Genomic DNA, 13,953 nt, shown 5'->3' on the forward strand with positions numbered 1-13,953 from the left:
ATGAATCAGTTTATAGTTGGAACTGTGACTCTCATATGTAATCATCTGTCCAGAGTTGGAATGGGAACTTCGTTAAAAACCCAGCGCATAGAAAGTTGATGATTGTCTTATCTGGACCCCGCCAATTGTAAAGGTGTTGACTCATATATTGGCTTAGGGCCATAGGTATGATCATGGGTCCATGTCAGCATGAAAATCTCTGAAAGAATTGAGACTGTCATGCATAACATATAAAGCCCTCAGGTGCAACACAGATAGTCCTAATAGGGCTCAGCACACAGTAATATAATGACATTGGGATGCACACCCAGCCAACATTAAAAATTGTCGTTCTTTCACATGATCATAGTTCGCTTTTGAGGCTCTGAATCCCACACCCGAAGGCAGTTTCAAAAGTTGAAAAATTGACTCTCATATGTGAGAGTCACAGATGTGTTGATGACTCTGAGATCATGAGTCAGCACACCTGGGAAGCTGTGATTTCAATTAGGGGACAAAGTCTGCAAGAGAAAATAGGGTTGCCACGCACAAGTTTAGTCCACTATTGAGATAGTGACTTGTGTACTTAGATCAAACATACAAAAGGTGTTCACTCTCGTGCCTAAAACCAGAATATGTGCAGGATTAATCCCATATCTGGACCTTCCTCCAGGTGGCATTGTGACAAATATACACTTTTGTCCAGCACCTGAGTGATTAGACTCTTCTGTTTAAGCCCAGATCACAAATAAAATTGGGACATATCATTGGACCTAGAACGTAGGTGATGTGGCTCTATTCTCTTGCCTTCATGCTGCCCACAGGGAGCATTGTAACGTATCACTGAACTTAACACCTAGGAGATTAGAGGCTCCTGCCCAAACTCTGTCCACAGTGAGCCTTGTAGCCTATTTCTGCTTCCAACACCAGATGATGTGACTCTCCTTTCTGCCTGCACCTTGCCCACAGGAAAGATTCTGACATATCACTGGGCCCAGTAATCGGTAATCACGTGATGTGTCTCTCCTGCTATGGCCTTGCCCACAGGGAGTGTAGTGACATATCACTGAGCTCAATATTCAGGTGATTTGTCTCTGCTGCATATACTCTGATTTCAGGAGGGGATTGTAACATATCCCTGGTGAGCACACAAGTGATGGGACTCCCTTCCTAACCTCTGACCTCAGAAAACATTGTTACATATCCCTGGCCCAGCCTTAGGTATGTGACTCTCCTACCTGGTCCCTGCCATCAGGGAAGATATTGACAAATCTCTGGCCAAGCATCCAGGTGATGTGACTCTCCTGCTACCTCCCTACCCAGAGGAGAGATTGAAAAATATATCTTGGCCAGCTCACAGGTGTAATGACTCTCATACCTCAAACCTGCCACTAAGAGAAACATTGTTTTTCATAGTGAGGCTTTGGAAAACAGGTAGGTCCTAAGTTTTCCTTTTGTATGAAGGTCTGAGGGGAATACCACTCTCTCTTATATTATATAAAGCCCTTAAATGGTACAAAGAGTATTATCACAGGGATATGTTGCACAACCTAGGGAAGGGGCCCAGTTATATGTCACAATTACCCCAGGAGGCAGGGCATATGCATGAGAAGAGAGTCACATCACATATGTGCTGGCCTAAGTGATATGTCATCATCCTCACTGTGGACAGGTCTCAGTAAAAACAGGAGAGTCATATCATTCTAATAATAGTCTCAGAGATACATCACAATGACTCCCCTGGGCAGAAACAAGAAACAAGAAACAAGGGATAAGAGTCACATCACCTGTGGGCTAGGCCCAGAGATGTCACTCTTACTTCCGTGGGCATGTGTCAGGCTGGAGAGGAGAATCACATCATTTAAGCACTGGACCAAAAAATACATCACAATCTTTCTATGGGCAAAACCCAGGTAAGGGAATAGAGCCATATCAAATAGTTCATGGGCTCAGAGATATGTCACTATGCTCTCTGTGGGCACGGTTCAGGTAGGACAATCACATTACATTGGTGCTTGTTCAGCAATATATCCCAATGCCTTCTGAGGGCAGAGCCAAGATAAAAGAGTAAAATCATTTTGGAGTTTTACCTATCGATATGTCACAATCTCCCCCTTGGGCAGAACCTGAAAAAAAGCAAAGAGTCACATTAGCTAAATGCTGCGCCTGGTGATAAGTCACAATTCACCCTGTAGGCAGAGACTAGACAGAAGATAGAGTCACATCATCTAGTGACTGGTGCAGAGATATGCCACCATGCCCTCTGTAGGCAGAGTTCAGACAGGAGAGCTATGTCACCTGTGTTTTGGACCCAGAAATATGTCACAAGAGCTCATGGACAGAGCACAGAAAAGACAGTCACATAACCTGAATATAGGGTTAAGTGGTATGTCCCAATGCCTCCTGTGAGCATTCCAAGGCAGGAGAGGAGACTCACATCACCTGTGTGCAAGACCCAGTGATAGGTCACATGGAGGAGTACCACTGTCATGCATATTGTGTAAACTATGGTAGAGAAATTGTCACCACAGGGCTCAGCACACTGGTGAGATTATGCTTCTCAGATGCACACCCCACCAATATTCAGGATGGTCTCTATCACACGTGGAGAGAGTCCACTCTTGAGGTCCTGAATTACACATGCAGACACAGTCCACAATGGGGATTCTGACTTTCATATGTGAACACCCAGCCACAGGTGGGATGGTGACTTATTTTTAAACACAGCTCATAGGCAGTTAAGAACTCTTACTTGGAACTTGCCAATTAGAAAGATGTTGACTGTCATACCAGGGCTTAAAGCTAAAGGTACAAGGAGGGGTCCGTGCCTGCTTAAGGTTTCAGAGAGGATTGTTATATTCATGCAGACTCTATAAAGACTTCATGTGGTGAAGAGAGTGTCCTGACAGGGCCCAGAACAAAGGTAGATTGTGACACTCATATCTACTCTGAGCCGAGAGTAAAAACTGTCATCTTTTCACATGAACACAGCCCACTGTTGAGGTTCCGAATCTCACACCGAGAGGCAGTTGAAAGATGAAAAATTGACTCTCATAAGTGGATGCGATCCAGGTTTGAGTTAGCGACTCTAAAACTAACATTCAGTAAACACGTGAGGCTGTGACTCCATTAAGGGGCCACAGTCCTTAGGAAAGACTGAAGCTGCCATGCACAGATCCAGCGCACCATTGAGACTGTGACTTGTATATTTAGACCCAACATACAGAATGTGTTTGCTCTCACACCTAGATATGGGACATGTGAAGGGTTGTCAGTCTCAACCCTGGACTTTCCTGGAGGTGTAACTGTGAAATATATCTCGGCCCAGCTCCTGAGGGACTTGACTCTTCTGCCTAGCCCAGCCCATATATAAAATTGTGACATTATTGAACCCAGCACCTATGACCCTCCTCTTCTGCCTGGGTCCCGTCAAAAAGAGAGATTGTGACAAACCAATGGGACACAAGCACCCACATGATGTGACTCTCCTCTTTTGCCTGGGCGCTGCATATTTTAGATATTGTGACATACTGCTGGGCATAATACCTAGGGAATTGATGGCTACTGCCTGAGCCCTGTTCACAGGGGACCTTGTGACATCTCTCTGCATTCACCACCTAGAAAAAGTGCGTGCACCCTGCCTACTAACAAGATTGTAACAGATTACTTGTCCTAGCAACCAAGTGATGCGAGTCTCCTCTCCTGCCTTGGTGCTGCTCGCAGGGGACATTATAACATATACTTGGTGCTGCACCCATGTTTTGTAATTTTTCTGCCAGGGCCCTACCAAATAAGCCACATTGCCTGATCCAACACCCAGGTTATGCAGCTCTCCTGCCTGGGCTCTGCCTACAGTGGACACTGTGACTTATCTCTGCACCCATCACTCAGGTGATGTGACTTTCTTCTGCTGACTGATTCCTGCTCAAGTGGGGATTGTGACATATCAATGGGGGCCCCATCTAGCTGATGTAACTATTCTCTCCTGCCGAGGTTCTTCCTGCAGTGGAAATTGTGACATATCACTGGGCTTAACACCAAAGGGACATTAGTTTTTTGCCTTGGTTCTTCCCTCAGAAGACATTGTAACATATTGCTGGGCTCAGCACCAAAACGATGTAAGTTTCCTGTCTGGACCCTGCATACAGGAGTGTCTGTGACATATCTCTTGACTCATCAACTATTTGATGTCACTCTCCTCACTTCCCTGGGCTTTGCCTATAGGAAAGCATCAGCCTGGGCTCCAGAGCCAGCCACCCACCCCTGCACAGACAAGTAGAGGTCTCATTAAGCTTCAGCACAGTCTGGGACCTTGGCTTTTTTTGTAACGATTTGTTCGACATGAGGCCCACTCACAAGGGCCCTTCGTGACTGGACTCAAGGAAAATGAAAAGGCCAACTTGTCTTTGTGATTGTCTGTTGTTTCTCAATAACTATTTCTCAGTAACAGTGCTGGATGAATTCCACTAGGGGTTCACACAACCTGTTCCAGGACTTAGTGACCATTGTTTCTGTCCGTGTTCATTGAGTTCAAATTTAATATTTAACTTTTCCTCCTCATTCAGCCTCAATTTGACACTGAATCACAGGAAAATATTTTTACCGATATACAGGGAAGGCACAACTGGTATAGATTACAGATAAAGCAGAGGAGAATTAAAAGCACAATTAATAGAAACCACACCCACCACGGCCAACGCCAATGCCGGTTTGACAGCCAGTCCATGATGGGGTCCTGACGGTTAGATTCTCACTGTTTTACTTGTCCTTGCATGTCTTGGTCAAGGAGAGTAATATTGTGAGACTTGTCAGGGATATACACACAACATTCAGTATGCAGCAAGGTTCAAAGCCCTCCTTAGGCTGCTGTAAGCATACCTAATGCCATTCGATTTTGCAACACAACAGTACACAGCTGAGCAAATTCTTCTGATAACAACAGAAGTCTAGTGCTACTATCTTAGGCGCTTTTTCTACATGTAGACTTAATATTTTAATTTGTTGCTGAAGCAGGATTGTACCAGGGGCAAGGGAGAATATTGTGATAAGTTTCCACCACCAGGGAGTCTGGCACGTTCATAACCAGCTCTCTTCGTAAGCATCTAAATTACTGGGGAGGGGAATATTATCCCAGATGCTGAACGGAATTAATGGCACCCCCAAGTGAATCTCCCCATCCAACATGGGGGCAGGTACAGCCACCCATAGTGTCTGCATACCCAGAGGGCCCCCCAGGGGACAGTAATGGTTATACTATAATTATAGTGCATTAAGATGTTATTAAAGTAGCAAAGAAGTCCAGGTTGGATTGCAAGTGTTGTTGTTTTGGCCCCATTGGTAGTGACAGAGCCATTCAGAAATATTGGCAAGGACAACTCTCCAAGGTAGTCCATTTCCTGTGGCCTCTGTCAATTCGATGCATAGCCAGCATTGACTGCAGTTGGCTTCTGTTGCAGTGGTTGCTGCCCAGTTGATGAACTCATTCTCAGCCTCAGACAAGATGACCCAGGTGCTGAATACTAGCAGACAGGTTATTCTCTGTAACAACAAAAATGAAGGGGAACATGATATTGTTTTTCATTTTTAGGAAATTGTACTACCTCTTTATTTTCTGCTCCCATAGCTACAAGGTCACCAGCCTTAGGGGCGGGTTCTGATGGAGGCTGTATCCATATTTTGGCTCCAGGATTTAAGCTACCTATACCAGTGGATCTGAATTTCCCAGTTCTGTACGTAGCCTCTGTTGAGGCAGAGATTTCCTCAGGGGTTAATTGTTAACAAGGTACCAGGTACCAATGACAATTGAGCAACCTGCATCTGCGGTCTTGTAACAAAAGAATGTGGAGTGGTATTGTGTAAAGTGAACTATAACTCTTCCCGGTAATCATTATCAGTTATACCACCATACATTATAATGTGTCTCATTGCCAGGCTTGAACGTGTTGTAATACATTCACCCACATTCAAGTTTGCATTTATGCTGGAAATTTTCGCCTGTCGATCTGCCTGCTGTTTAGTCTGTCAAGAGAAAGCAGAGATGCATGAGCATCAGTATGGAAAACAGCAATAATGGTAGTGTGCATCAGGATTCAGGTATCTTCCAATATTGTTTTCTCCAAACCTCTTTATTTGTAATTCACCATTTATTTCATGGTCATTTGGGCAACTAGGTAGTAAGACAATTTTCTGCTGACTAACAGTCGGTATACAGGCAACAAATCGCTCTGGCCTCCTCCTAAATAGCTCAGGGGATGGCTTCTAGTTCAGCCAGCTGGCTGCTCACACCCCTCCCTTCATCAGAAATGTTTATGTTTTTAACAGGATTATAAACCACAGCCTCCCAGCATCGAGTACCATCAATGTATTTGGTGGGACCATCAGTAACCAAGCGTGTTTCTGATCCTCTGGACTTAGTACTTTAAAGGATTTGCCCCATTGGGCAAGGAAGGTTTCCTTCCCTATCTGCAGGACTTGCTCAGTTGTTTGCTGAGCTGGCAAGTTTTGCACATCCTCATGTAAAAATGATACATGTTTTGGTTCCAGCTTAGCCTGGTCTTTTATGTACCATTTCCATTTACTTTCTTGAGTGTACCCTATCCAGTGAGTTTTGAGGGAGCTCATGACCCAAGTCATAATAGGAATTTGGGGCCTCATAAGAACATCATGATTGAAACAAAGGTGTTCTGTTTCCTGTGAAGCCCAGTAGCAGGCCAACAACAGCTTCTCAAAGAGAATATAAGCTTTGCCAGCCTCTGGCAGCTTCTGGGTCTAAAACCCCAAAGGTATCTTCTTCCCATCTTGTTTCTACCTAAGGCTCCAATAAGCATGTTGATCTAGGACAGTTACTTGCAGTTCTGTTGACCCATCCTATAAGGGCCATAGATCCAGGGCCAGTTGCTCCGCTTGTCTGGCTTACTGAAAAGCCAGGCTGTCTTTCTGTCTCCAGTGAAATTCATAGCATTTTCAAGTGACTGCCTGCAGAGGTTGTAAAATGTTACCCAAGTGGGGAATATGATGTCTCCAGAATCCAAGCAAGCCACTACAATTTTGGACCTCCTTTTCAGTGGTAGGGCTGCAAATTCTAGTATTTTAGCCTTAGCCTTTGGTAAAATGGACCGTTTCCCTGCATTCCATAGGATGCCAAGAACTTTACAGTTTGTGCAGGCCATTGAATTTTACTAGAGTTAACTTCCCATCCTTGAGACAGGATTTGGGTTTTTACCCTCTCCAAGCCCTGAAAACTGACTAGTTCTTCAGTTTTACCCTGACCGGGCCACTGGGACAGCTGCTTTTTCTGCAATAGGCTGGTAGCTTTGAGCCTGATCAGTCAAGACATAGGCCTGGCATGGGGCCAGGGCCAGTCTGGAAGTCAGATTAAAATTTTCCTTTTCCAGCTTACATTTCTCTTGTAGCAACCAGTCCCTATATTGACACTTTAACTCATAAGCCGTAAGCAAGCATCATCAATGCTGGGAAATTCCCTCAGCATTCCAATTACCAACTGGGATTCCCTGCCGCACCTCACGCACAGCCAATGATTCAAAATGCACTAATATAGATTCCCAATTTTCACAAAGGCCAGTTCCCTTGGACCAGTCAAAGGCCAAGGGGAAGAACTGGAGGAGTTTCCATCTGAATACATGGGAAGTTCCTGAGCTCCCTGTCTGGTTTCTGCTGCCAAAAAAATGGCACGCTTTTGCTTTTGAATCCTGTTCATGACGCCAAAAATGTACTGTGCGGGAAACACCCAAAGGGAGAAGAAAAAACACACACACACACAATAGCTTTAAGGGTAAACAAACTTTATCCCACTTAAAAGGCAATGCAGATATAATAAGCAAATATATAAGCAAGTTGCAGTGGGAAGGGGAGAAGGGAAAGTATATATATTATATATATATAGTGTATATATACATTATATATAGTGTATATATATTTTAAATATAGTGTATATATATTATATATAGTGTATATATAATATATAGTGAATATATATTATATAGTGTATATATATTATAGCTATAGTGTATATATATTATAGCTATAGTGTATATATATTATATATACTGTATATATATTATTTATAGTGTATATATATTATATATATAGTGTATATATAATATATAGTGTATATATATTATACATATAGTGTATATATAATATATATAGTGTATATATATTATATATATAGTGTATATATTATATATATTGTGTGTATATATATTATATATATAGTGTATATATATTATATATATATAGTGTGTGTGTGTGTATATATATATATATATATATATAAAATATATATATTTACACTCACCAAACTATGGAGGATTCACTACCAGACTGTGAAGCAACAGCCTGGGCTCCAGATTGGCCACTCATCCGTGCACAGACGAGGAGAGATCTCATGAAGCTTTGGCGCAGTCTGGAACCCTAGCTCTTTTTGTAATGAGTTATTTGGCATGAAGTCCAGTCAGGAGGGCCCTTCACGACTGGGCTCAAGGAACACAAAAAGGTCAACTTGTTTTTTTGATTATCTATTGTTTTTCAATAACTAACATATAGGAATAAATTGAAATAGAAATTTATCTGAAACAGAGCCGGATGAAGCCTTCAAGGGGCTCACACAACCTGTTCTGGGACTTGGTGAACATTGTTTGAGTCCATGTTCAATTGAGTTCAAATTTAATATTTAACTTTTACTCCACAAAGTGTCAAAAGTAATTCCTTCAAATGCAGGAAATTATGTAGCTACTCACAAACTAAAATTCTCAACCAAAAGTCATAAATTGAGTACAGAGATAAAAAATAAAATAAAATCTAACTACATCTGTCTACAGGGTGCTCAATTTATTTATTGATTTGTTTATTTTAGAGGCATGGCATTGCTGTGTTTCCCAGGTTGGTCTCAAACTTCTGGCCTCAAGTGAACCTCCTACCTCAATCCCCTAAAATGCTTGGATGACAGATATGAGCCATCATACTATATAGTAACAAAAACAGACTAAAAGTGGCAAGATGCATCAAAACAATTTTATGCAAATCGTAAACAAATGAAGACAATGTCACAATTACATTATGCAAAATACTTTTTAAATGACTGTCTTAGTTTATAAAATATACTGTAAGTTAAAACTGTCAAAGAAAACAAAGGACAAACTAATAAAAGAGTTTATTCACTGGAAACCTAGGACAATTATATACATTTATATAATTGTATTTATCTAATTATGTATACACACACATATATATGCACCTCACATGAGGATTTTAAAAATAAACCAACAACATTTTGTCAGAACATAAACAAAAAACTGCAATATACTGAGAACAATATTTTAATACACCAGTTCTGTAATTAATAATAAAGCCAGATAGAATATTAAAAAGAAAACAGAGGACATGAAAATACTATAAAGCAGTTAGATTTAACAGATGCATAGAGACCCCTCTACACAACAACAAAACTCACAGTCTTGTCAAAAGCTCATAAAACATTGTCCTAAAAATAAATATTAGGCAAAAAAAAAATTCTTAACAGAATTAAAAAAAAATTGCACGTTACAGAAAACCCTTCAAAAAATCAATCAACCCAGGAGCTGGTTTTTTGAAAAGATTAACAAAATAGACAGACCGCTAGTAAGACTAATAAAGAAGAAAAGAGAGAAGAATCAAATAGACGCAGTAATAAACGACAAAGGGATATCACCACCAAACCCGCAGAAATACAAACTACCATCAGAGAATAGTATACACACCTCTACGGAAATAAACTGGAAAACCTAGAAGAAATTGATAAATTCCTGGAAACATACACCCCCACCCCAAGACTAAATAAGGAAGAATTATTAGCTATTGCTATGAATAGACCAATAGCAGGTTCTGAAATTGAGGCAATAATTAATAGCTTACCAACTAAAAAAAGTCCAGGACCAGACGAATTCCCAACAGATTTCTACCAGAGATGCAGAGAGGAGCTGGTACCATCCCTTCTGAAACTATTCGAATCAATAGAAAAAGAGGGAATCTTCCCTAACTCATTTTATGAGGCCAGCATCATCCTGATACAAAAGCCTGGCAGAGGCACAACAAAAAAACAATATCCCTGATGAACATCGATGCGAACATCCTCAATAAAATGCTGGCAAACCAAATCCAGCAGCACATCAAAAAGCTTGTCCACCACAATCAAGTCAGCTTCATCCCTGGGATGCAAGGCTAGTTCAGCATATGCAAATCAATAAACATAATTCATCACATAAACAGAACCAAAGACAAAAATCTCATGACTATCTCAATAGATGCAGAAAAGGCCTTCAACAAAACTCAACAGCCTTTCATGATAAAAACTCTAAATAAACTAGGTGTTGATGGAACATATCTGAAAATAATAAGAGCTATTTATGACAAACCCACAGCCAATGTCATGCAGAATGGGCAAAACCTGGAAGCATTCCCTTTGAAAACCAGCACAAGAAAACGATGCCCTCTCTCTCCACTCCCACTCAACATAGTATTGGAAGTTCTGGCCAGGGCCATCAGCAAAGAGAAAGAAATAAAGGACGTTCAATTAGAAAAAGGAGAAAGCCAAATTGTCTCTGTTTGCAGATGACATGATTGTATATTTAGAAAACCCCATCGTCTCAGCCCAAAATCTCCTTAAGCTGATAAGCAACTTCAGCAAAGTCTCAGGATACAAAATAATGTGCAAAAATCACAAGTATTTCTATACACCAACAACAGACAAACAGAGAGCCAAATCATGAATGAACTCCCACTCAACAATTGCTACAAACAGAATAAAATACCTAGGAATCCAACTTACAAGGGATGTGAAGGACCTCTTCAAGGAGAACTACAAACCACTGCTTGATGAAATAAAAGTGGACACAAACAAATGGAAGAACATTCCATGCTCCTGGAAAGGAAGAATCAATGTCATGAAAATGGCCATGCTGCCCAAGATAACTTATAGATTCAATGCTATCCCCATCAAGCTACCACTGACTTTCTTCACAGAATTGGAAAAAACTACTTTGAAGTTCATATGGAACCAAAAGACAGCCTGCATAGGCAAGAAAATCCTAAGCCAAAAGAGAAAATCTGGAGGTATCATGCTACCTGACTTCAATCTATACTACAGGTCTACAGTAACCAAAACAGCATGGTACTGGTACCAAAACAGATATATAGACCAATGGAAAAAAACAGAGGCCTCAGAAATACCACCACACATCTACAACCTTTGGATATTTGAAAAATGTGACAAAAACGAGCAGTGAGGAAAGCATTCCTTATTTAATAAATGTTGCTGGACAAATTGGCGAGCCATATGCAGAAAACTGAAATTGGATTTCTTCCTTACACCCTATACAAAAATTGACTCAAGAAGGGTTAAAGACTTAAATGTAAGACCTAAAACCATAAAGACCTAAAACCATAAAAACCTAAAAGAAAACCTAGGAAATACCATTCAGGACATAGGCATGGGCAAAGACTTCATGACTAAAACACCAAAAACAATGGCAACAAAAGCCAAAATAGACAAATGAAATCTAATTAAACTTAAAAGCTTCTACACAGCAAACGAAACTATCATCAGAGCGAACAGGCAACCTACAGAATAGAAGAAAATTTTTGCAATCTACCTATCTGACAAAGGACTCACATCCAGAATTTACAAAGAACTTAAACAAATTTACAAGAAAAAATGAGCAATCCCATTAAAAGGTGGGCAAAGAATATGAACAGACACTTCTCAAAAGAAGACATTTATGTAACCAGCAGACATGAAAAATTGTGCATCGTCACTGTCATCAGAGAAATGCAAATGAAAACCACAATGAGATACCATCTTACACCAGTTAGAATGGGGATCACTAAAATGTCAGAAAACAACAGATGCTGGAGAGGATGTGGAGAAATAAAATGCTTTTACACTGTGGGTGGGCGTGTAAATTAGTTCAACCACTGTGGAAGACAGTGTGGCAATTCCTCAAGTATCTACAACCAGAAATACCATTTGACCCAGCAATCCCATTACTGGGTATATATCCAAAGGATTATAAATCATGCTACTATAAAGACACTTGCACACGTATGTTTATTGTGGCACTGTTCACAAGAGCAAAGTCTTGGAACCAACCCAAATGTACATCAGTGATAGACTGGATTAAGAAACTGTGGCACATATACACCATGGAATACTACGCAGCCTTAAAAAAGGATGAATTCATGTCATTTGCAGGGACATGGATGAAGCTGGAAACCATCCTTCTCAGCAAACTATCACAAGGACAGAAAAACAAACACTGTATGTTTTCACTCATAGGTAGGAGTTGAACAATGAGAACACATGAACACAGGGCAGGGAACATCAAATGCTAGTGCCTGTTTGGAGGTGGGGGGCTAGGAAAGGGATAGCATTAGGAGAAACACTTAATGTAAATGATGAGTTGATGGGTGCAGCAAACCAACATGGCACATGTATACCTATGTAACAAACCTGTACGTTCCGCACATGTACCCTAGAACTTAAAGTATAATAAAAACTGAAGGTTACAGACTATAATTTCTGACCAAAATGGATTAAAACTAGAAATCAATAACAGAAGAAAATTCATAAAATTCACAAATACATGAAAATTAAACAATTTACTCTTCAACATGTTTTTGTTCAAGAGTTAGAAAATTTAGTATTTTGAACGTGTCTATAACACCCAAGGTGAGCTACAGATTTAATACAATCCCTATGAAATTCTTAAGATTATTTTTGACAGAAACAGAGAATGTGACTCCCCAAAGTATACGGAATTTCAGGGGACCACATAAAGAAAGTTGGAAGCATTACAATTCCTGATTTCAAGACATGTTAGAAATCTACAGTAATCAAAATCGTTTGTTACTGGCATAAGGACAGAAAACTAGACTAATAAAAAAATCTTTGCCAATTCTGCAGACAGTGCCTGCATCATCCTGCAGACTGAGAATGATCATTTTGCTGCTGATGACTTTGAAGTGTGAGACAGAGCTGGCCATATGCCAGTTTGTGGAGAGCGACATTACTGATAACACCAGTATCACTCAGCCTCTGCTGGAGACAGAGATGGAGGCCCTCAAGGAAGAGCTGCTCCTCATGAAGAATCATGAGGAGGAAGTTAAAGGTTTATAATACCTGATTTCCAGCTCTTGGTTGACCATGGAGGTAGATGTCCCCAAGTCTCAGGACCTTGGCAAGATCATGGCAGGCATCCAGGCCCAATATGACGAGATGGCTGAGAACAACCGAGAGGAGCTGGACAAGTACTGGTGCCGGCAGACTGAGGAGAGCACCACAGTATTCACCATGCAGTCCACTGAGATCGGAGCTGCCGAGAGGATGCTCAGGGAGCTGAGATGTACAGTCCAGTCCTTGGATATAGACCTGGACTCAATGAGATATCTGAAGGCCACCTTGGAGAACAGCCTGAGGGAGGTAGATGCAGATGGAGGAGCTCAACAGGATCCTGCTGCACCTGGAGTCAGAGCTGACCCAAACCCGGGAAGAGAGGCACCAGGCCCAAGAGCACGAGGACCTGTGGAACATCAAGGTCGAGCTGGAGGCTGAGATTGCCACCTACTGCCGCCTGCTAGAAGACGGGGAGAACTTCAATCTTGGCGATGCTCTGGACAGCAACAAATACCTGAAAAACATCCAAAAGAACACCCCTGCAGGATAATGGACGGCAAAGTGGTGTCTGAGACCAGTAACACCGACGTTTTGAGGTGCTGAGCCAGCAGAAGCAAGGTCCCTTTGGGGAGCAGGAGGCCAGTAAAAAGTTCAGAGGTCAAAAAAATTACCTTCAAATCACAGAAGTGTTTCCTTCACACAAAAGTAATATAGAATCATTAATACATAGAAGTGGAAATTAAGACAATTTCCACAACTACGCACCCAGAGAGGATTAAAAAAGTAATTGACCACCAACTAATAAA

General features: G+C 41.1%; 1 pseudogene; it reads left to right on the plus strand.

Moving 5' to 3' along the window:
• The first annotated feature begins 13,010 nt into the window (after positions 1-13,010).
• LOC134729859 (keratin, type I cytoskeletal 18-like) lies at positions 13,011-13,953 on the plus strand (annotated as a pseudogene).

Source organism: Pan paniscus, chromosome Y, assembly GCF_029289425.2.
Source record: "Pan paniscus chromosome Y, NHGRI_mPanPan1-v2.0_pri, whole genome shotgun sequence".
Lineage (NCBI taxonomy): Eukaryota > Metazoa > Chordata > Mammalia > Primates > Hominidae > Pan > Pan paniscus.